General features: G+C 34.9%; 1 protein-coding gene across 2 annotated transcripts in view; it reads left to right on the forward strand.

Annotated features, from left to right (window-relative positions):
- The window catches only part of PIGK (phosphatidylinositol glycan anchor biosynthesis class K), a 162172-nt gene that overhangs the window by 120677 nt on the left and 18796 nt on the right, over positions 1 to 22699 (forward strand). The window contains exon 11 of one of the 2 annotated variants that reach the window (XR_013159392.1): positions 7345 to 7445. The exons of the other annotated variant lie outside the window; for it this stretch is intronic. The gene's annotated coding sequence lies outside the window, so the exon portion shown is untranslated. The remainder of the gene's footprint in view (positions 1 to 7344; positions 7446 to 22699) is intronic. 2 annotated transcript variants of the gene reach the window in all.

A 22699-nucleotide genomic window follows, 5' to 3' on the forward strand; every position in this document is an offset into this window, starting at 1 on the left:
GATATGTGAATAGACCTTTCTGAGTGGGCTAAAAACATGAAGATGTTTGTGTCCCATGTGAATGTGCACCAGAGGGTGACTTCAGCAGAGCAAGGTTTTAATAATCAAGTGGACAAGATGACCTGTTCTGTGGATGCCAGTCAACCTGTTTCCCCAGCAGCTCCTGTCGTTGCACAATGGGCTCATGAACAAAGTGGTCATGGTGGTAGGGATGGAGGTTTTGCGTGGGTCCAGCAATGTGGACTTCCATTCACCGAGGCTTACTGGCTATAGCCACTGCTGAATGCCCAGTCTGCCAGCAGCAAAGACGCATACTCAGCCCCTTATATGGCACCATTCCCTGAGGTGACCAGCGAACTACGTGGTGGCAGGTTGATTACATTGGACGACTCCCTTCAAAGGGGCAGTGATTTATTCTAACTGGAATAGACACATACTCTGGATATGGGTTTACTTTCCCTGCACACAATGCTTCTGCCAAAACTACCATCCATGGGCTTACAGAATGCCTTATCCAGCGTCATTGTATTCCGCACAGCATTACTTCTGATCAAGGAACACACTTCACAGCAAATGAAGTGTAGGAATCAGCACATGCTCATGGAATTCTCTGGTCTTACCATGTTACCCATCATCCAGAAGCAGCTAGAGTGATAGAATGGTGGAATGGCCTTTTGAAAACTTAATTACAGCACCAACTAGGTGGCAATACCTTGAAGGGCTGGGGTAATGTTCTCCAGGAAGCTGTGTATGCTCTGAATCAGTATCTGCTGTATGGTGCTATTTCTCCCCTAGCCAGGATCCATGGGTCCAGGAACCAAGGGGTGGAAATGGAGTGGCACCACTCACTATTACCCCTAGTGATCCACTGGGAAAATTTTTGCTTCCTGACCCTGCGACCCTGAGCTTGCTGGTCTACAGGTTTTAGTTCCAAAAGGGGGAGTGCTTCCACCAGGAGTAACAACGATTCCATTGAACTGGAGTCTAAGACTGGTACCTGGTCACTTTGGGCTACTCTTGCCCCTGGACCAACAAGCCAAGAAGGGGATTACATTACTGGCTGGGGTGATTGACTCTGACTATCAGGGGAAAATAGGACTGCGACTTTACAATGGAGGTAAAGAAGAGTTTTCTTGAAATATAGCAGATCCCCTAGGGCGTATTATAGTATTACCATGCCCTGTCATTAAAATCCATGGAAAAATGCAATAGCCCAATCCAGGCAGGACTACCAATGGCTCTGAAACTTCAGGAATAGAGGTTGGGGTCACCTCACCAGGCAAAGAACTACGGCCAGCTGAAGTGCTTGCTGAGAGTAAAGGGAACATGGAATGGGTAGTGGAAGAAGGTAGTGATAAATATGAACTCTGACCACGTGATCAGTTTACAGCAACTAGGACTGTAATGCTGTGTTTTTCATGTTGTACTATTTAAGTTGTAAGATACCAAGTTTAAGAATGAATATTACCCAAGTTCTTGTACCATATTCTGGAGAGATTTAGTGTGTTTCCAGTTATATGCAGGACAGTTGAATATGGTTAGGTGAAAAAAAATGTATCTTTTATTGTTTTTTATTTAGAAATTAGGTATGGTTTGAGGTGATGAGTTTAGCTACCAATTTGACAAGGGGTAGACTGTCATGGTCAGGTTCATGTGTCAACTTGGCCAGGTGGTGGTGCCTGTTTGTCTGATTGGGCAAGTGCTGGCCTGTCTTTTGCTGTGAGGACATTTCATAGATGATCATGTTGGCTGCATGCACAGCTGATTCCATTTGTAATCAGCCAAGGGGAGTGTCTTCTTTAATGAGTGATGCTTAATCTAGTCACTGGAAACCTTTTAAGGAGGATTCAGATGAGACAGCCTCTCTTCCTGCTTTGGCCAGTGAGTTTGTCTAGACCTTCCATTGGAGTTGTCAGCCCTACAGCCTACCCTACGGATTTTAGACTCTACATTCCCATGGTTACATGCAATACTTTTATAAATTTTGTATTTATGAATAATTCCTGTTGATTCTTTTTTTCTAGAGAACTCTAACTAACACACAGTTCTAAGGCTGAGAAAATGTCCCAGTTAAAGCAAGTATATAGAAATGTGTAATCTAAGGCATCCAGGTAAAGATACCTTGGTTCAAGAAAGCTGATGACGTTCAGGGTTTCTCTCTCAACTAGGAAGACATATGGTGAACATGGTGATGTCTGCTAGATTTCTCTCCTAGCCTCTTGCTTCATGAAGCTCTCTCAGGGGCATTCTTCTTCATCTCTGAAGTCACTGGCTGTTGGACTCTGTAGTTCTTGTGTCTCTGCTGCTCTCGTCATTCTCAAGCTTTCTCCAAAATGCTTCCTCTTTTAAAGGATTCCAGTAAAGTAATTAAGACCCACATGGAATGGGTGGAGTCACATCTCCCCCTATTTAAAAGTTAATACCTACAATTGGGTGAGTCACATTTCCATGGAGATAACCTAATCAAGTTTCCAACCTATAGTGCTGAACAGAGATTAGAGGAAATTGTTTGCTCCCACAAGACTGACTAGGATTAAAACATGGCTTTTCTAGGGCACATAAATCCTTTCAAACCTGCACAGCTCCCCATTACTGTGGGCAGCCTAATAGAAAGTAGAATGACCAAAGTGGCAAGAAAAATGAATGTCAAAGAGCCTTGATAGTCACTTATTTTATGAGTGGATTGTGAATACTTGAGAATTAGCTACACACAATGCAAACAATCAAATTAAAAACAACTAGACAAATACATATTTCTTCACAAGTCAAAGTAATTTAGAGTTTATCACATTTAGAAAGCAAACATCCCTAAGGAATATTAGACATTTGGCCCTTTTTATTTATTTTGAATATTAAGATAGTCGATGTTAATTAACTTCATCCCTTTGTATTAAAGTTTCATTATCTTAGTAAGAAAAAAAGGCTTCCTGAATGGTGTTTTTGATGGATAGAGGATATATTATAAAAAGTTTCCTTAAAAATTTTGTAAATAATAAAGACTTGTGAAATATGTTTTATGATGGATTTTCATTTTATTAAAGAGATACCAGGTAGAATCATAATAGTTCTAAATTGAGTTTTGATCTTTTAAAGTATATTATGATTTTATAAATGTGTCAAAATATAAGGAATGTTTTCATTTTCTATGTTGTGTCATGCCAAAATGTGTCACATAGCTTTTGATTTGTTCTTAGATGTTATGATTATATTTGTCTTAAGAGAAATGTATAAACTGTAATATTAGGGAATAAATGTGTTTTGGTGGAGAATTGTTGGATTTTGAACAAATGTTGACTTCCTGGGGGTTGAGGTAAGGTAAGGTAAGCACAACTGAAAGTGGGGAGGTGGTCCCACTGGGAGCTGCTCCTTTGCCAGTTCCCTAAATGTTCATTTGTACCTATTGTTAATTTAGAAAATCTATACAAGAAAGAAGAAGACACACTGAACATTATACTCTGGAAAAATTAGACCCAGATCATTTGTGTCCCATACAGCCTGTGCTTTTGTTAGGAAGATTTTAATTTATGGTGCCTTGAGGTATGTTGAGGTCTTAGCAAAAATAAATAAATGGGAAGAGGATACATTATTGCTTTTATCAATTGGCTGTCAATGGTATATGCCCACTTTAATAAACTTTGCATCAGTCAAGCCCAGAAATTCACCAAAAGCAAGACTAGAAGCTCCACTGAAAATGTAGTTCAAGGGGATCTCTTCTATCTAATTGTTTGGATATGGACAAATGAAAATACAATTTTCTTCCACTTCATGTTATATACTTGGCAGTGTTCAGACTTCCAACAAATAGAAATAGTATTAGTAGGGGTTATTTAATCTGTCATCTAAATGGACCTGAAATCACCTTAATTTGCTTCCTGCTAAGAGTTGAGGTTATTCACTTTAAGACTTATACATGCATGTCAGAAAAGTCATATTTTATATTAATGAATCAGCATGTTTAGTTATAAATTTTTAATGTTCAGGGTTAACTTTCATTTCATTGTACCAGTCACATTTGGGCAGTAATTAGTGCATTATTATTATTTCAGCTATGTCTGAATATAATTTCTAATATCTTTTAGACAAGTAAAGATTCTTCTTTCAAATATTTGATCTACATTTGGATGTATTTATCAGTTTCTATTAAAGATTAGCTTGTGTGCCCTTAAAAGATATGTTCAGGTCCTAAGCCCTAGTCCTATGAATATGACCTCACTTGGAAATAGGGTCTTTGAACATGTGTTTAATAAAGATGAGCCAAATTGGATTAGGTGGGCCCTAATCCAGTATTACAAGTATCCTTATAAGAAGAGGGAAATTTGGCAACAGATGCAGACACATGAGAAGGCATGTGACAATGAAGGCAGAGATTGAAGTGCTGCAGCTGTAAAACAAAGAACACCAAGGATTACCAGAAAACCACTAGAATCTCGGAAGAGGAAGGAAGGATCCTATCCTAGAGCCTTCAGAGCGAGTATGGCACTGCTGACACCTTGATTTCAGACTTCTAACCTCCAGAACTGTGAACAAAAAAGTGGCTCAGGAAACATCAGAGTGCCTAGTCAGGGTAGCTAATTGTTTGATTTTGTTTGTGTATCTTTTTAATTTACCAGTGCTATCTCCAAGATTATTAATACCTTTGAAAACAAAATATATCCATGTTACCTCATTTTGATTACCTTAGGAGTTTCTAGTTTAAAATGTGCCAATAGACATCTTAATCTTGTGGAATAATTAGACTTAATTCTGTTTTAAGTGATGTTATTACATCTATAATATTGCTAGAGAGGGAGATAATAGTCATAAATAGATATGTTGAGGCACTAATTAAAAATCTTTCTTCTGCTAAAGAGCTATTTATTCTAAGTAAAATTATTAAAGTTTATGATAGAGTAGATTAAATAAGCATTTCAATAATTAATCTTTAGAGTTTCAGACTTCTTGTTTTACTTCTTTCTTTACACATCCCAGTTGGCTGTTGCTGCTAAAAATAAAATAATAATTGTAATAGCTTATAAAACTTAGACTGCTATCTTTACCTATTATAAAAGAAGAACAGGTCTATTTCAGAGTATGTCATTGATTAAACCATGTTAAGGGCTTTTAATCATGGGAAAGATCATTACAAGCAGAGTGTGGAAAAATAATTATAAGATTTGGTTTTGTTGTGCAAATATGTTAAACGTTTTCATAATTACTACAGTTACTAAAAGTGATTACTTTTGTTAAAAATATTTTTGTCAAACTTCATATGATTTATTTTGAAGGGATTTAGTTTGTAAATTTTTAGGTTTGAGCAAATGATGTTCAAAAAATTAATTTGATTGAAATGAACTTCCCCCAAGAATGACATCAGTTAAGCACAGGGGGAGGCTTACTTATTTGAGACTGCATATGTCAAAAGAGAAGATGCCAATCCTCAGACTTCAACACTTGAAAGCATTGTGTTCTCTTGGAAGAACTACATTAAAGAAATTAACATAAATTCTTCCCAAAATCAAGGAGTTGGATTTTGACTTATGCTTCAACAGAAAGTAACAAAAGCCCATATAGTAACTTACATTTTTTCCTTAACTATTTAACTATTTAAAAACAATTGTATAATTCAGAACAAGCATTATTTATTATCAGGATTTTAGGGGTTTTTGTATTTTTTGGGGTTTTTTTTTGTAGAGTATAAAATGTAATTTACATGTACTTTTTGGATTTCAGCTAGAGTAACTTGTGCTAATTAATTAGTTGACATTTTTCATATGTGAGTGAGAAAATTTTCCTAACGTTTTGAAATAATAATAAAAAAAATCTAAGGATATACTGATTCCTTGCTGCTTTTATAGAATCATATTATCTCAAGGTTAGAAGATCCTCCAGACTTGTTTTAATCCAGCCAATCCATGCATCTCTTAGATGGCATTGTCTAATATAGATTAAGAGAACTGTAAATGAGAGAATCGTCCTTTCACACTGCTCACAGTAACCCTTTCTATCTTTGGACTATTCTATTAGAAAGTCCTTTCTTATATTTAATTGAAAAAAAAATTTCTCTGTACCTTCCATTCTTTGGTTTTAGTTCTAGCTCTAGAGGCTACATGAAACACATCTAATCCTGGTTTCCATCAGCCAAGAGGTTATTACTTTTCTCTTCAGCTTTCTGAGATTCAGACTTAAGGAAGACATGGTATAGTGGAAAGAGTGAAGACTCACTTTGGTGTGAGTCGGCACTAGATCCTGCTTATTATTAATAATTGTGTTACCATGGACAGTTTACTTACCTCTTTTAGTCTAGTTCTTCATCTTTAAAATGGTATTAATAATACCTTCTTCAAAGAATTGTTGCAAGACAATGTATATATAAAGTACCTACCCATGATCACACCAACAAATGTTGGTTCTTAACACTTAAATGTTGACTCTTTCCTACTGTTTTCTTCCTTCCCTCCATCCACATTTAGAAGAATGTATTTAGAAGCACAGTTTTATTGGGGCAGAGAATGTGTTAGAATAAGGATACAACAAAAGTCACTTAGTTACTCAATGCCTAATTATTGGGAGGAGAAAATAGGTCAGTATTTACACCTTTCTCTAAATCCATTGAGTTTGGCAGTAAATTGTGTTGACTGCTAATGATCAAATCAAATGGAAAATAATGTTCTTGTGCACATTTTTTTGGGAATTTAAGTATAAGTTAGCTCTAATATCTGCTTGCTATGCAAAGGAATATTATAGACATTCTCTAAAGAGAATAGCCAGAATCCCATCTATCAAAGAACTTTTACAGAGGAATTTTCCTTCTACTTGTAATTATTTTTATAGTTTATTAATTTACTGTTAGTCTGTCCCACTATATTGTAAGTTCCAAGGATCATGTCTGTTTTTGCTCACTATTGTACCCCAATACCTCATGTAATCCTGGTATATGGTAGGCACTTAATTAATATTTATGGAATGGATGAGTCACTGATCTATGGTAAAACTGAATATATAGGTAGAAGAAATTCATTTAACAAGAATAAAACTAGATAATATACATGAAATACTTAGATTTTTTTAAGTATGCACCTATTTCATTGTTTTTGTAAGAGACACAAATTCCAAGCAAACGTGCTAATATAAATCTGTACATTAAAAAAACAAATTTCTTGTATATGTTATATTTCTACTATGCCATTTAAATTCATATTCTTACTTATACCTGTGGGATTTACATTTGCTTAACTCTGAGTTTCCCATACTAGGTTCCCTGAAAAGCTGATTCTACAGGATGTTGTTAGTGGGTAAAACAAGAATTTCATAGTAAAATAAGTTTGTGAAATGCTTAGTTAAAAATTGCATGCTTCTTTGCTGTAGGATTTGTTCTCATCTTTACTAAACTGATGGATATCATGAAGGTGTCAGATATTTAAAATACCACTTGATTCTGTCTTGAAGAATGCTTAAATGTTTCTTGTGTAAGTATAAACACTATAAAAATTCTGACTAAAAGATAAAATCACTAGCAAATTCCCTAGAGCAAGAGTGGGTAAACCACGGTTCACAAGTTAAATCAAATCTGCCACCTGTTTTTGTAAATAAGGTTTTATTGGAATGCAGCCAAGCTCATTCATTTACATACATTTAAGGCTAATTTAGCACCACAAGACAGAGATGAGGAGGCAGAGTTGAGTAATTGTGACAGAAATTTTGTGGCTCAGGAAACCTAAAATATTTACTTTCTGACCCTTTGCAGAAAAAGTTTGCTGACCCCTGCTGTAAAACCCTGACATATTTTCTTTGTCAGCATTATTATTTACAAAAATGTCTAATTTATAAAAATTCTACATACATCTTAACTTTTATTTCAAAAAGTACAGACTTTTACCTTTTCTGTCAAATGTGAGAATGATCTTTTTCATGACCTAAACATAAATACAAAGCAGCCTATGTTATCAAACGTTACTACTTTTAAAAGGAAAATATTAAGCACATTTACAAGCCACTTAACCCAAGTGGTTTTTGCATAGTAGGCCCTCAGGGAATATTTATTATCAATGAAAAATCTAGAAAAATAGAAGACAGAATGCAGTATGTTTTAGTTTGCCCGGCTGCTATGACAAATAACACACAGTGGGTTGTCTTAAATAATGGGAATTTTTTAACTTGTGGTTTTGTAGCTACAGGACATCCCAAAACAAGATTATCAGCTAGTGGCTGCAAAAAGGAATGAAGTTGTAACTAGGTGAATGAAACTTAAGGGCAGTATGTTGAATAAAATGTCAGAAACCAAAAGACAAATATTATCATGCTCATTCATTTTGATTAACTATAATATACAGACTCGGAGAATTGAAGTCGAGAACATGGGTTATCAGGTTGGGCCTATTGTAAAGGTTCTTAGATTGTAAGTTTTTACAGAAGTCACATATATTTAGGAGTTGTAACTGTTATTTCTAAATTCTGAGACACAAAGCCACTTGTATATAACCTGGTCGTTTTTCCTGAAATTTTGAGTATTTGTGTGACACCTGAGACTCAAAGTTAGAGCTCTGAAGCTATGAAAGTCAGCATTACCCCGTGTAGCAACTGTTAAAAAACTGAAAAAGTGATCAGACTTCATCTAGAGATATGAATGAAACTGATCTGGATAGGACTAATGTAAATCAGAATACTGGATAAAGGATGATAGGGCCATATTTTCAAACTTCAGCCTCTGTGCAAGACCAAAGGGAGAGATGTTTATTTGGTGCAAAATTTATATTTTGGGTAACACATTATCTAATCTAATGCATTATCTAATTCCATGTAGTTACAGTGGAACACTGTAATTACTTAGAATCTTGAATTGGGCATGAAATCTTGTTGGCTTGCACAGGTGAGTGTGATGCCCCGATATATCCCAGAGTCATTTGGGCAGAGAATAAAAAAGTATTTGCAAAGTCCCATTGGAGGATTAGGGAAAAAAAGGAAATATTAAATTTCTTCATCTGGGGAATTCCTGATATTCTTGCAAGCAGTGGGGACAATTCAGTAGGCTGGGGCTTGCCCCTATGAAGCTTGTTCCTTCAAAGGAGAATCTATTCCTACTGATAATTATGCCTTAGAATCACTCCCAGGGGAACCTCTTTTGATACTCAGATGTGCCCTCTTTCTCTAAGCCAACTTGGCAGGTAAACTCACTGCCCTTCCCCCATGTTGAATGTGACTCCAAGGGGTACATATCTCCCTGACAGTGTGGGACCTGACTCTCAGGGATGAGCCAAGACCTGACATCATGGTAATAAGAAAACCTTTTGACCAAAAGGGGGAAGAGAGAAATGAGACAAAATAGTTTCAGTGGCTCAGAGATTTGAGTCGAGAGGTTATCTTGGAGGTTATTCTTATGCATTATATGGGTACCCCTTTTTAGTTTATAATGTCTTGGAGTGGCTAGAGGGAAGTACCTGAAACTGTTGAACTGTGTTTCAGTAGCCTTGATTCTTGAAGACTGTATAACTATATAGTTTTTATAATGTGACTTTGTGATTGTGAAAACCTTGTGTCTGATGCTCCTTTTACACAGGGTTATGGACAGATGAGCAAAATAATAATAATAATAAGGATAAAAATAAAGAACGGGAGATAAAGGGTAAAAATTGGGTAAGTTGAAATACTGTGGGTCAATGAGAGGGAGGAATAAGGAAGATGGAAAGTATGAGTTCTTTTTTCTGGAGTGTTGCAAATGTTGTGAAAATGATCATGGTGAAGAGTATACAACTATGTGATGATACTGTGAGCCACTGATTGTATAATATGATTGGACTGTACGTGTGTGGATATTTCTCCATAAAAATATATATTTTTTTTAAAAAGCATGCTTTCTCCTCCAAATCTATAGCCTTCTGGTACTGGCTGCTAGCATTCCTTGAGGTTTCTTTGCTTTCCTGTCATATAACTGTATCTTTTCTTCTTCTGAGTTCCTGCTGACTTCCGTGGCTTTCTCTTTGTAAAGGCTTTAATGACCCAGATTAAGACCCACCCTCGTTCAGTTTGCCACTCCTTAACTAAAAACAACATCTTTAAAAGGTCCTATTTACACAAGTTCTCACTCACAGTAATACTGATTAAGATTAAAAACATATCTAAATTGGGGTGCAAAATTCAACCTACCACACAGTATAAAGTGACTCTTCATTTCTACCTTTAAAATAGAATTGCAGAATTTTGAAAGCAGCTGTCAACCTACTAGGAAAGCATTTTACTTTTCTCACATATAGACATTAGATTTTTACATGTTAAAGATGCTGAAAACGATGCGACAATGTCTTTAAATCTGTTAATATGCACTTAAAAATATCCTTTGCGGGCAGGCCATGTTGATTCAGCAGGCAGAGTTCTCACATGCCATGCTGGAGACCAGTTCAATTCCTGGTGCTTGCCCATGCAAAAAAAAAAAATCCTTTGCTACCTGGAAATAAATGCTATAAGGATTTAAGGATTAACATCGCCCCCCCCCCCCCCGCCACTCTCCCACACACACACACATAAAATAAATTCTGGTAATTTTAAGGTAACCATTTATCTGTAAAATACAGATTAGGGTATGTGTATATGGGAATAAATTATCAAAAGTGCATATTGTGACAAGGACCTCACCACTCTAGGCGGTTGTGCCAGTGTAAAATGGAGATTGAAACAATTACATATGCCTTCATATTTAAACTATATCTATACTTGACCTTCAGTAGCCAGGAGAGCAGCACACTATGGGATAGTCGGAGCATGAGGCCTCATTACTCCTTAGTCCCTTCCCTGGTTGATACAGCAAACTTTCCTTTCCCAGTTGCACTCCCAGAATCATAAGATCAACTTTATCCAGTATATGTTCTGTAATTTACTAGTCTTACATATAATATATAATATCTGTGGGGTTAAGGGAGTTGCCTGGCGGAAGAAAAGTCTGGATATATTCCTACAAAGAAATTCTACTATTTAATAGTGGTTAAAAGCTTATATTTTGAAATCCATCTAAACTGTGTTTCAGTCCTAGCCAAAAAAAAAAGCGTTAGTAGTTAGTTTATTCATATTTAAGATACGATAATAAATGATGTCTAGCTGTTGTTGTAAAAAATGTATATATACATATAGATAATGTGTATGAAGTCTTACTGTAGATTAGAGATTTGGGTCAGCATGCCATAAATGAATATTATATTTGTGGGAACTGGCAGTTTTTGTAGCAATTCTTAATTTTTCTTATCTGTAAATTTATATAATACTATTATCTGCCTCAAAGACAATGTTTTAGCTATTGGAAATTCTTGGAATAATGCATTGCATGTGATAAACAAAAGTGTTCAGGCATTATTAATGCAGAAGCAGCTAAGAGTGTCTGCATGACTCTCTTGGGTTCTCTTTTGGACTTTCTGATCAGTTTGGATCTCATTTGTTTGAGACCCAGATGGTAAATCCTTCTCCTCATTATAGACTGAGTCTCTCCTTCTTTCCACATCCATTAGGGATGTGGAACTTTTCTGTAAAACTATTTTTAAAATGTGTGTCATTTTTACTACTTGGATTTAAAATTGGATAAGGTGATAGTTTGAATCTTTCAAGGTATAATTGTCAAATTTATTGCCATAAAGTTATTTTTATGTCCTGTTATTCTTTTATTGTCTATATTGTCTGAAGTGATAGCTCTATTTCATTTTTCTTGTCTCTTTTTTCTTATTCCATTATGTAAGAAGTGTATCAGTTTTATTGACTTTATAAAGAAGTAGTTTTTAGTTATTGTTTTTTCCTTTCTTTTATGGATTTCACTCTCTGTCTTTTTTATTTTCTTCCTTCTCCTTACCTTGGGTTTTATTTGCTCTTTCTTTCCTAGATTCTTCAGGTAGACTCTTAGATCTCTTTTCTTTTCTAGTACAAGCATTTAAGGCTATACATTATCTCATGGAGCCTTGTTTTATTTATATGTCATACATTTTGAAATGTTTGTATTTTCATTTTTATTCAGTTCAAAATGTTTTCTAATTTGCCTTGTAATTTTTTCTTTGCCCCATGGGTTATTTCAGAGTTTATTGCTTACTTTCCAAGAATTTGGGGGTTTTCCAGTTATCTTTTCTGTTACTGATTTCTAGTTGAATGCCACTCTGGTAAGAGACATACTCTGTATGGTTTCCTTTTTTTTTAAAATTTATTTGTTTTTATTATTTTGTAATTTATTGAGACTTGTATTATAAGTCAGAATTTGGCCTATTTTGTTGAATGCTACATGTGTTATTGTAAAGAATTTATATTCTGCTGTTAGGTGGAGTAAACAACCGATTATGTCAGTTTGGTTGATAGTGTTCAAGTATTCTATGTTCTTACTGTTTTTTGTTTACCTGTTCTATCAATTCTGAGAATGTGTTGAAATCAGCAATTATAATTTTTCCTTTCAGTTTTATTAGTATTTAACATTTGCTAATTGTATTTGGACATTTTTAAATTTATTACTTTCAAGGGAGGGAAATAATATATAATCAAGATATGTTGATTACCTTAGTATATTTAAAGCTTATGAGACCTTGATGAGATTTAGAAATTAATATCACAAAGAGATACAAATGTAGTGGAATCACACCCAAAAGTTAACTATCGTTTGAGATATAAACCAAGTACTATTGGTATACCAAGGAGAAAAAATTCATTCTTACTGAGTTATGATGACAAGTATGATATCACCAGGGAAGTGATATTTGACCTGAGTCATAAGGGATAAATAGACATGGAAGAGCAGAAAAAAATGCTTGAATATTTCATTCTATTTACTTCTATTTTTTTTAATATAAATTCATTATTCCACCCAAGGAGCAAGTATCAGATGTAATAATGAATAGTTTCATTTACTGTTAATTTATTGTTTGCTCATCCAAGTTTGGCAATTTTGTAAATTAGTTTTCTTTTTCTTTATAACAGATTGCTACAAACTTAGCAACTTAAACAATACCTGTTTATTATTTCACATTTTCCCAAGGGTCAGGAGTCTTGGCACAGCTTAACTGGGTCTTCTGTTCAGGATCATACAGCCTTTAATTAAGGTATCATCTGAGCCTTTGGGGCGTTCTTTAAAATTTGCTTGCTATTGGCAGAATTCAGTTCCTTGTAACTATAGGACTGAGGCTCTCAGTTTCCAGAAACTGCCTGCATGTTCCCTGTCACATTCCTCTTCACAGTGTGGAAATTTGAATCTTGAGTAAGTTGCTGTATGGTGCATCGTGGGAAAACAGGCTTAGGTACAACAGAAGCTTACAGCAAATGACCACTTTGTTACACAGCACAAAGAATCCAAAGAGCATGGGAAGAAATTCCACCGTGGCTGGTCTCCCTGGAAGGCCAGCTGCTCAGATCTGGGTCAGTGGATGGCAGCTCAGCATGCCCTACTTCTTGTGGAGGTTTGAGACAAATCTGTTCTGCCCAAGGATGGGATATTTATACATCCTAGGGGGAAGGGACCCTGCCACTGAGCAAAAAGCAGGTTTCAAGCAACCTTTGTGCAGAGTTCTTAAACTGATAAGCAGCTGGAACTGCTACTTCCCAGGTTTAAGGAGCGTTAAACCATTCCATTAGAACTAACACCTCCCTAGGGATGTAGAATGGAAACATTGAAACATCTGCATTAAATAGAAATTGGGGTGGGTAGGTGAGGGCTTGGAGATGGCTGCTAGGTGTGTCTGTGACTTTCCCAGCGTCCAGATCAAAAGGAAAGTGTGTCTGCTGCTTCTAATCTCTCTGACTACTCCGGTCTCTGATATCCTTTAAAGGGATCATCTGATTTGATCAGGCCTACCCATAGTAATCAACCTGTTGATTAACTGAAAATCAACTCATTAAAACCTTAATTGTAGGTTCTAAACTGCAGAGTCCCTCTGCTTTCTCTTTATGATGCAACCCAATCACAGGAGTGATATCCCATCATATTAACAGGTCCTGTCTATACTCAAGAGGAAGTTGCCTTAGTTTCCTAGGGCTGCCATAACAAAGTATGACAAACTTAGTGGCTTAAAACAACAGAAATATATTGCCTCCAGTCCTGGAATCTGGAAGTCTAAAATCAAGGTGTTGTTAGGGTCATGCCTCCTCTTAAACCTTTAGGGTACAAACTGTTCCATGTCTTTTATCCTGACTTCTGGCAGTGGCTTTCTGGAAATCTTGGCTTCTGTGCCTTTTCCTTCTGTCTGTGTCCAAATTTCCTTTTCTTATAAGGACACGAGTCGTATTGGATACATTTGGATTAATAATATGACCTCATTTTTACTTGCCTAATTCCATCTGTAACAACCTATTTCCTAGTAAGATTATATTCTGAGGTCCTAGGGATTACGAAGTACTTCAACATATCTTTCTTGGGGATACAATTCATCCATAACAGAAGAGATTATACAGGATATATGCTTTTCATTTTTTGATTATGGCTGTTATTGTGAAAGTTAAAAAAAGAAGAAGAGTGTATTTAATAGCAATCAGTACAATATCTTAATATACAAAATGTCATTTAAAAAGAAGTTCTAAGAGGGCCACAAATTAACTTACAAAATATACAGTAATATGAATTTAACTCAAATACAACTCTACTACAAAATGGTGTAATTATAGCAATATATCATTTTACTGTAAATAAGATCATTGTAGAATGTCTAAAAAGTTGTTTTAGAAATAGCAATGTTGTTATACAGCAGCAATATCATTACCTTTATTATATTAGGTTGCTGTCATGCTATTCATGTGTCATGTTACTTTTTTTAAAGTAGATGTCAAGTACTAAACAATACCATTGCTGTGTATCTCCTAATTTGAAAACAGTGAGTATATGAAGATTTTTCTAGGTAGAGTCTTTTAATCTAAGTTTTTCCTGCACATACTCTTCTCCCTCTAAAAATTATTAAAGAAACCCATGCTCCTTGTAGAAAACATATTGTGAACAGTATAGAGAAGAGATTAAAAACCACCCATAATCCTACTTCCCCTAGAGAAACACTATTAAAACTTTAGTATATTTACCTTCTTCAAATATTGTTATAGAAATCAAGATCATATTTCATATTTAAACTGTATCTTGCTTTTATTTCCTTATTATTAAGTTATAAGTATCTTTCTAAAACATTAAAATTGTTTGATAATCTTTTTTTTAAATGTGTGTCGAGGTAACATGTATATAACACAAATTTTCCTCTTGTAACCACGTTCAAGTGTTTGGTTCAAGAATTAATTTCATTACGGTACTGTGCTATCATCACCACCATCCATTACTAAAATTTCTTTATCACCCTGAAGAGAAACTCTGTACCTATTAAAGAATAATTCCCCATTCTTGCCACACCCACTTTCTGTCTCTAATTATTATCTAATATGTCTTTATTAATTTGCATATTCTAGTTCTTTTATGGAAGTGAACCATATGATACTTGTTTTGTGTCTGGCTTGTTTCATTCCACATGATATCTTCAAGTTCATCCATGTTGTGGCATGTATCAAAACTTCATTCCTTTTTATGGCTGAGTAATGTATTATTATTATTGTATATATATACCACATTTTGTTTCTCTATCATCTGATGATGGGTGCATGATTTTCTTCCACCTTTTGGCTATTGTGAATAATATAGGCATGAACTTGGGAATGATAATATCTGTTCAAATCCTGTTTCCAGTTTTTCTAGTTTTATACCTAGAATTGGAATTGCCAAGTTATGTGGTAATTCTGTGTTCAGTTTTTCAGATGAACTTCCAGAATGTTTTCCATAGCAGCTGCATTATTTTACATTCCCACCAACTAATGTACAAGGGTTCCTATTTCTCAGCATCTTCTCCAATACTTATTGTTTTCCATTTGTAAAAATAATAGCCATCCTAGTTGATATGAAGTGATATCTTGTAGTTTTGATTTGAATTGATAACATGAATTTAAGCATCTTTGCATGTGCTTATTTGCCATTTCTTTAAATTCTTTGGAAAAATATCTGCTTAAGTCCCTTACCCAAAAATGTTCAAAAATTGGTTGTGATGATGAACACACAACTATATGATGACACTATGAAACCTTGATTATACACTTTGGATGATCATATGGTATGTGAATATATCTCAATAAAATTGCATAAAAAGTAAATCCTTTCCCTATTTTAATTGAATTGTCTTTTTGCTGCAGAGTTGTAGCAGTCTTTATATATTCTAGATATTAGACCCTTATCAAATATATTATTTGCAGCTATTTTATCCATTCTGTGGGTTGTTTTTCATTTTTTTAATAATGTTCTTTAATTCACAAGAGTTTTTAATTTTGATGAAGTTCTGTTTACTGTTTTCATCTTTTGTTACTCATGCTTTGGTATCATATCTAAGAAATCATCATCATATCCAAGGTCATGAAGGTTTTCCCTTTTTTTTCCTAAGAGCTATATGGTTTTAGCACTTATGTTTAGGTCCTTAATTATTTTGAGTTAATTTTTGTACATGGTATGAAAGTAAGAGTCTATCTTCATTCTTCTGTATGTAGATATCTAGTTTTCCTGGCACCATTTGTTGAAGAGGTATTTCTTTTTCCATTTATTGTGCATGGCACCCTTGTTAATCAATTGACTGTAGTTGTATAGGTTCATTTCTGAACTTCAGTTCCATTCCTTTGATCTATATGCTATCTTTATGCCAATATCACTCTGTTTAATTACTGCACTGTACCATAGTGCGTATTGACATCAATAAATATGAGTGCTCCAACTTTGTTCTTTTTCAAGATTTATTTGGCTATTCTAGCCTCCTTGGAATTCAAAAAAGGGCTGCTGGAATTTTGGTATGGATTGTGTTGAATCTGTAGATTGCTTTGGGTAATATTGACATCTGAGCAATGTTAAAGTTCCCAATCCATGAGATGGGGATGTCTTGCCATTTATTTAGGTCTACTTGAGTTGCTTTCAGCAGTGTTTTGTAGCTTTCAATGTACAAATCCTTCACCCCCTTGATTAAATTTATTCCTAGGTGTTTTATTCTTTTAGGAACTATTGTGAATGGAATTGTTTTTTATATTTCCATTTCATATTATTCTTTGCTGGTATATAGAAACACAACTAATTTTTGTGTGTTAACCTTGTAGCCTGTCACTTAGGTGAATTTATTTATTAGCTCTACTAGTTTTCTTGTGAATGATCAAGGATTTTCTACTTAGAGGATCATGTCTGTGAATAGAGATGGTTTTACTTTTTCCTTTCCAGTTTGGATGTTTTTTATTTCTTAGTCTTGCCTAATTGTTCTGGCTAGAACTTCCGGTACAATATCCAGTAGTGTTGAAAGTAGCATCCTTGTCTTGTTCCTGATCTTAGGGGGAAGGTTTTTGTGTCTTTTGCTTTTGAGTATGATGTTATCTTTGGTTTTTCATAAATTCCTTTACCATGTTGAAGAAGTTCCATTCCACCCTGTTTTCATAGTGTTTTTATCATGAAAGATTATTGGATTTTGTCAAATGCCTTTTCTGTGTCAATTGAGATGATCATGTATTTTTTTTCCCATTGTTCTGTTAATATGCTGTTATATTGATTTTCTTACATTGAACCACCCTTGCATTTCTGGGATAAATCAAAACATTTTAGAGCACTAATTCTGTGAATATACAATATCATTGTTTGTATAGATTGTTTCTTATTTTTTATTATGTAAATAACACCAAAAAGAAAATTTTTGTGCAAAACCATGTATTTCTGAGCATTCTTTAATGTAGATCCTAAGAGTATAATAAATGAATGAAAAGGTATGAGCATTCTAAAGACTTCTGAACATGTAAGCAAACTGTTTTCCCAATACTTGACCATCCTTATTAGCATTTATTGGTTTAATTTTTAATAGAGGAAAAAAATGTTAATATCTTATTTTTAGTTGTTTTTATGATTTTAATCTCTTTTATTATTTTCACATTTAATTTTAAACTAATTGAAACATATTTTGGCTTATAGTGTTATGTCAGGAACAAAATCTGTTGTTTTTCAAATGCTAACCTATTGTTGTAGCACCAATAATAATAATTGTTACCTTGACCTCTGATTTGTGATGGCTTTTTTATTATACACTAAATTCTTTAATCTGGGCTGATTACCTACTCTATTCTGTTTTATTTTTCTTTATATTCTTGCAGCAGAAGCATATTATTTTATAGTTTTATCATATCACTTTTGATATTCTTGATGGTTTACCTTTCTCTATCAAATAAGGTAGTTTGTTTATACTACACTTTGTGCTATGGGTATTCCTAGTTTTTATTGCTATTGTAAATGAAATATTTTTTTCTTTTCTGTTTTTTGACTTCTTTTTACCGACATATTGTAAGGATATTATTTTTTATGTTTACCTCAAATATGAGCTCTTTTATCAATAATTTTCAGTTGCTTTTCTTGGGGTTGTGTCTAACCATAATGTTTGCAAATAATGAAAATTTTACTTCTTCGTAGGAGTTATGTCCAGATTAGCCAAAAATTCCAAAGTTAATTAATAATGTTGATATTTTATATCCCTGCAATATATAAATTAATAGGATTAAAGAAAAACTATATTAGTTTTCTAGTAAAACTAAAATCATAGTTGAAACAAATTGTCTTTAATTATCGTTGGTTAGATTAACTGCTTTGCAAATGCACCATGCATAGGGTAAATTAGGGATCCTGGGTCATGATTATCTCTCTACCATGGGTCATCTGGTTAACACTTAATTGCTCATTTCAAAAGGAATGGTGCCAGATTTCAGATCTAGACTGCAGATGGGAGGAAGAAGGCTCGAGGGAAACTAGATGAATTAGTCTCTATTTTTCCCACTTCACTTTTTTGAGAGCAATTCCTGCCATGGTGGCAGGTGGGGTCAGTCTCCTTCCAGGAAGATTATAAGGGAGAGCTAGAAGTGAACAGCACTGTAACTCCCTTAAAGTAAAGGGAGGAGCAGAATATTCATGAGTTCCACCTCTGGAAGACAGTGTGGCAGGTATTTTCCCTGGAAGGCTACAGCAGAGTCCAGTGTTGAATACTTTCCAAGTGAGGCAGGTGACTATGGGAATCCTTACCATGTGGAACGTATGGAGGGTGAGACAGGATTATTTTAACCAACTTCCCCTACCCCAGCAAAGTTTATGTATAATGGTACACAAGGAGGTAATTAGATGCCCTCTACCTATTCTTTACCATTGTTGCAGAAACCAGAAGCTACAAATATGTAAATGGAAACTGTTTCTACTTACTTAGGATGGTGAAGGCCAGGGTTTTTTGTATCATATTTGTCAACTCAGTAGGTACATTTCTTAGTTTTTGCTGCATAACAAAACACTCCAAAACTCAGTGTATTAAAACATAAACTATTTCTTTAGATCATACTTTTGCAATTGGCTGTTTAGGCTGGGCTTAGCTGCTTTCTGCTTCAGGTGGACTCCCACCAGTAAGTTACATTCAACTCTGAGTGGGTTAGGTGTTCTGTTTCTGATGGTTGGTTGGTTCTTGGCTAGGGCACTTAAGCCCTTTTTTACATGGTGTCTGTTACTCCAGAAGGCTAGCCTTGGCTTTTCTAACAATGTTGGCAGAGGTCTGCAAGACCAAATGAGCAAGTAGTACCTCTTTAGGCTATGCTTGGAACTTTACAAATTGCAATATTGTTATTTATGTTGTATTCTGTTTGTCAAAAGTTGTCATGAGGCTAGCTAAATCAGAGGATGTGATCAAGACTCCATCCCTTGCTGAGAACTGCTATAAAGCCACATTACAAAGGGTCTGGCCACAAGGAAAGATGGAGAATTGGGGCCATAATTAAATATGTATATTTTTTATTATGAGAAATTATAGGCTTACAGAGAAATCATGCAGAAAATGCAGAGTTCCTTTCTTGCCCCCTCCCCATGGTTTCCCTGTTATTTACAGTTTCCCTGTTATTAACAGTTTCCCTGTTATTATATTAGTGTGGTAACTTTGATACAATTGATGAAAGAATATTATTATAATTTTACTATTAACTATAGCCCATAGTTTACATTAAGGTTCACTATTTGTGTAGTAAGTCCTATGGTGCTTTTATAAAATTTTTATTCTACTAAAATATATGCAGTGTATACTTTTCATGTATCAGAACTTCATTCCTTTTTGTGGCTGAGTAAGATTCCACTGTATGGATATACCACATTTGTTTATCCATTCATCTGTTGATTGACACTTAGGTTGCTTTCATCTTTTGGGAAATTGTGAATAATGTCACTGTGAACATCAGTGTGCATGTATATGTTTGATTCCTTGCTTTAAGTTCTTTAGGGTATATACCTAGAAGTGGGATTGCAGGGTTACATGGTAATTCTATACTTAACTTTCTGAGGAACTGCCAAAATTTAAACTGGCTACATCAGTTTACATACCCACCACCAATGAACAAGTGTTCCTAATTCTCTACATCCTCTCCAACACTTATTTTCCATTTTTAAAGAAATTTATTTTACTAACATATACAGCCTATAATTTCTCCCTTTAACCACATTCACATTTATAATTGTGTTAATTGCATTCATAATGCTGTGCTATTGTCACTATTATCCATTACCACAACTTTCCCATCATTCCCAACAGAAATTCTGTATCAATTAAGTTTTAACTCCCCATTCCCTAGTGCTCTCCAGCCCCTGGTAACCTGTATTCTATTTTCTGACTGTATGAGAATTTTCTCATTTTAATTATTTCATATCAGTTAGATCATATAATATCTGTCCTTTTGTGCCTGGCTTATTTCACTCAGCATGATATTCTCAAAGTTCATTCATTTTGTCACATGTATCAGAACCTCATTTTTCGTGGCTGCATAATGTTCCACTGTAGATATATACCACATCATGCTTATCTATTCACCTGTTAATGGACATTTGGGTTGCTTCTGTCTTTTGGAAATTAAATAACACTACTATAAACATCAGTGTGCAGATACCTGTTTGTATCTTTTATAGTTTGCTAAGACTGCTGGGATGCAATTCACCAGAAATGGATCGGCTTTTAAAAAAGGAATTTATTTAGTTACAAATTTACTAATTTGGAAAGGCATAAGGTGATGTCTGCTGGGTTTCTCTCCCAGGTTCTGGATTCAAATGGCTTTCCCCAGAGCAATTCCTTTTTGCATCTCCAAACGTCTGGGTCTGAGCCACCTCTGAGCTCTGAGCTGCATTGTGCTGTGCTGTGCTGAGCTCTCGTGAGCTGTACTGAACTGTTTGTCTTTCTTCTGACCTTTCCTTTTAAGCCTCACACATTGCAGAAGGCATCCCCCTTAGCTGACTGCAGATATAATCAGCCACAGATGAATTTCACATGCAAATGATGCATGTCCACAGAAATAGAACAATGAGGACTGTCACCTGGCCAAGTTGACACCTGAGCCTAACTAATCCACCCGTTGTCAATTTGGCAATTAAACACATCACCTTAAACCAATCAGACATATTTTTCACAATCTTTAAATAGAAAACAATAGCAAACATATTTTTTTTTGCCAAGTTGACATCTGAACTTAATTATCACAGTGTCCATGCTTTAAATTCTTTTAGGTATATTGGCAGGTCATGTGTCATTCTATACTTTCTGAGGAACTGCCCTGCCAAACTGTTTCCCACACTAGCGGCACCATACTACATACCCAACAACAATGGCTGCATGCTCCTGCTTCTCCACATAGTCTCCAACACTTATCTTTTGTTTTTCTAATAGGAGCCATTCTAGGGATGTGAGATGGTATTTCATTTTGTTTTGATTTGCATTTCCCTAATGGCTGATATTTATGATCTTTTCATGTGCTTTTTTGCCATTTGTATATATTCTTTGAAGAAATGCTTGTTCAAGTCTTTTGCCCATTTTTGAATTGGGTAGTTTGTTATTGAGTTGAAAGATTTCTTTATATATTCTGAAGATGACAAGATCCTACGTGCAGAAAATCCTGAAATATCCACAAAAAACTCCTTGAGATAATAAATGAATTCAGCAAAGTTGGTGAATTTGGGTACAAGAGCAGCACCCCAAATCAGCAGTGTTTCTATACACTAACAATGAACAATCAGAAGAAGAAATCAAGAAAAGCAATCCATTTACAAAAAAGACTAAAAAATCAAATATCTAGGAGTAAATCTAACCAAGGATGGGAAGAGTTTGTACATAGAAAACTATAAAACATTGCTAAAAGAAATCAAAGAAGACTTAAATAAATGAAAGGACATTCTTTGTTCATGGTTTGGAAGACTAAATATGGTTAAACGTTATTTCTCCCCAAAGCGATTTATAGGTTCAGTGCAATCCCAATCAAAATTCCAATAGCCTTCTTTGCAGAGATGGAAAAGACAATCTTAAAAATTATATAGAAGAGTAAAGAGGCCCAAAAAAGGAAAATGAAGTTGGATCTTAAAACTTATTACAATAATCAAAACAGCATGGTACTGGCACAAGGGCAGACATACAGACTGATAGAAATGAATTGAGAACTCAGAAAGGCCAAAAACGGTGCAAAGACCACTCAGTTGGGAAAAAACAGTCTCTTCAACAAATGGTACTTGGAAAATTGGACCACCATTTGCGAAAGAATGAAGGTTGAACTCTACCTCACACCATGTTTTAGTTTACCAAAGCTGCTTGAATGCAATATACCCAAATGGGTTGGCTTTTATAATGGGGATTTATTAGTTTTCACATTTACGGTTCTAAGGCTGTGAAAATATCCCAATTAAGGCGTT

Source organism: Tamandua tetradactyla, chromosome 11 (assembly GCF_023851605.1).
Source record: "Tamandua tetradactyla isolate mTamTet1 chromosome 11, mTamTet1.pri, whole genome shotgun sequence".
NCBI lineage: Eukaryota > Metazoa > Chordata > Mammalia > Pilosa > Myrmecophagidae > Tamandua > Tamandua tetradactyla.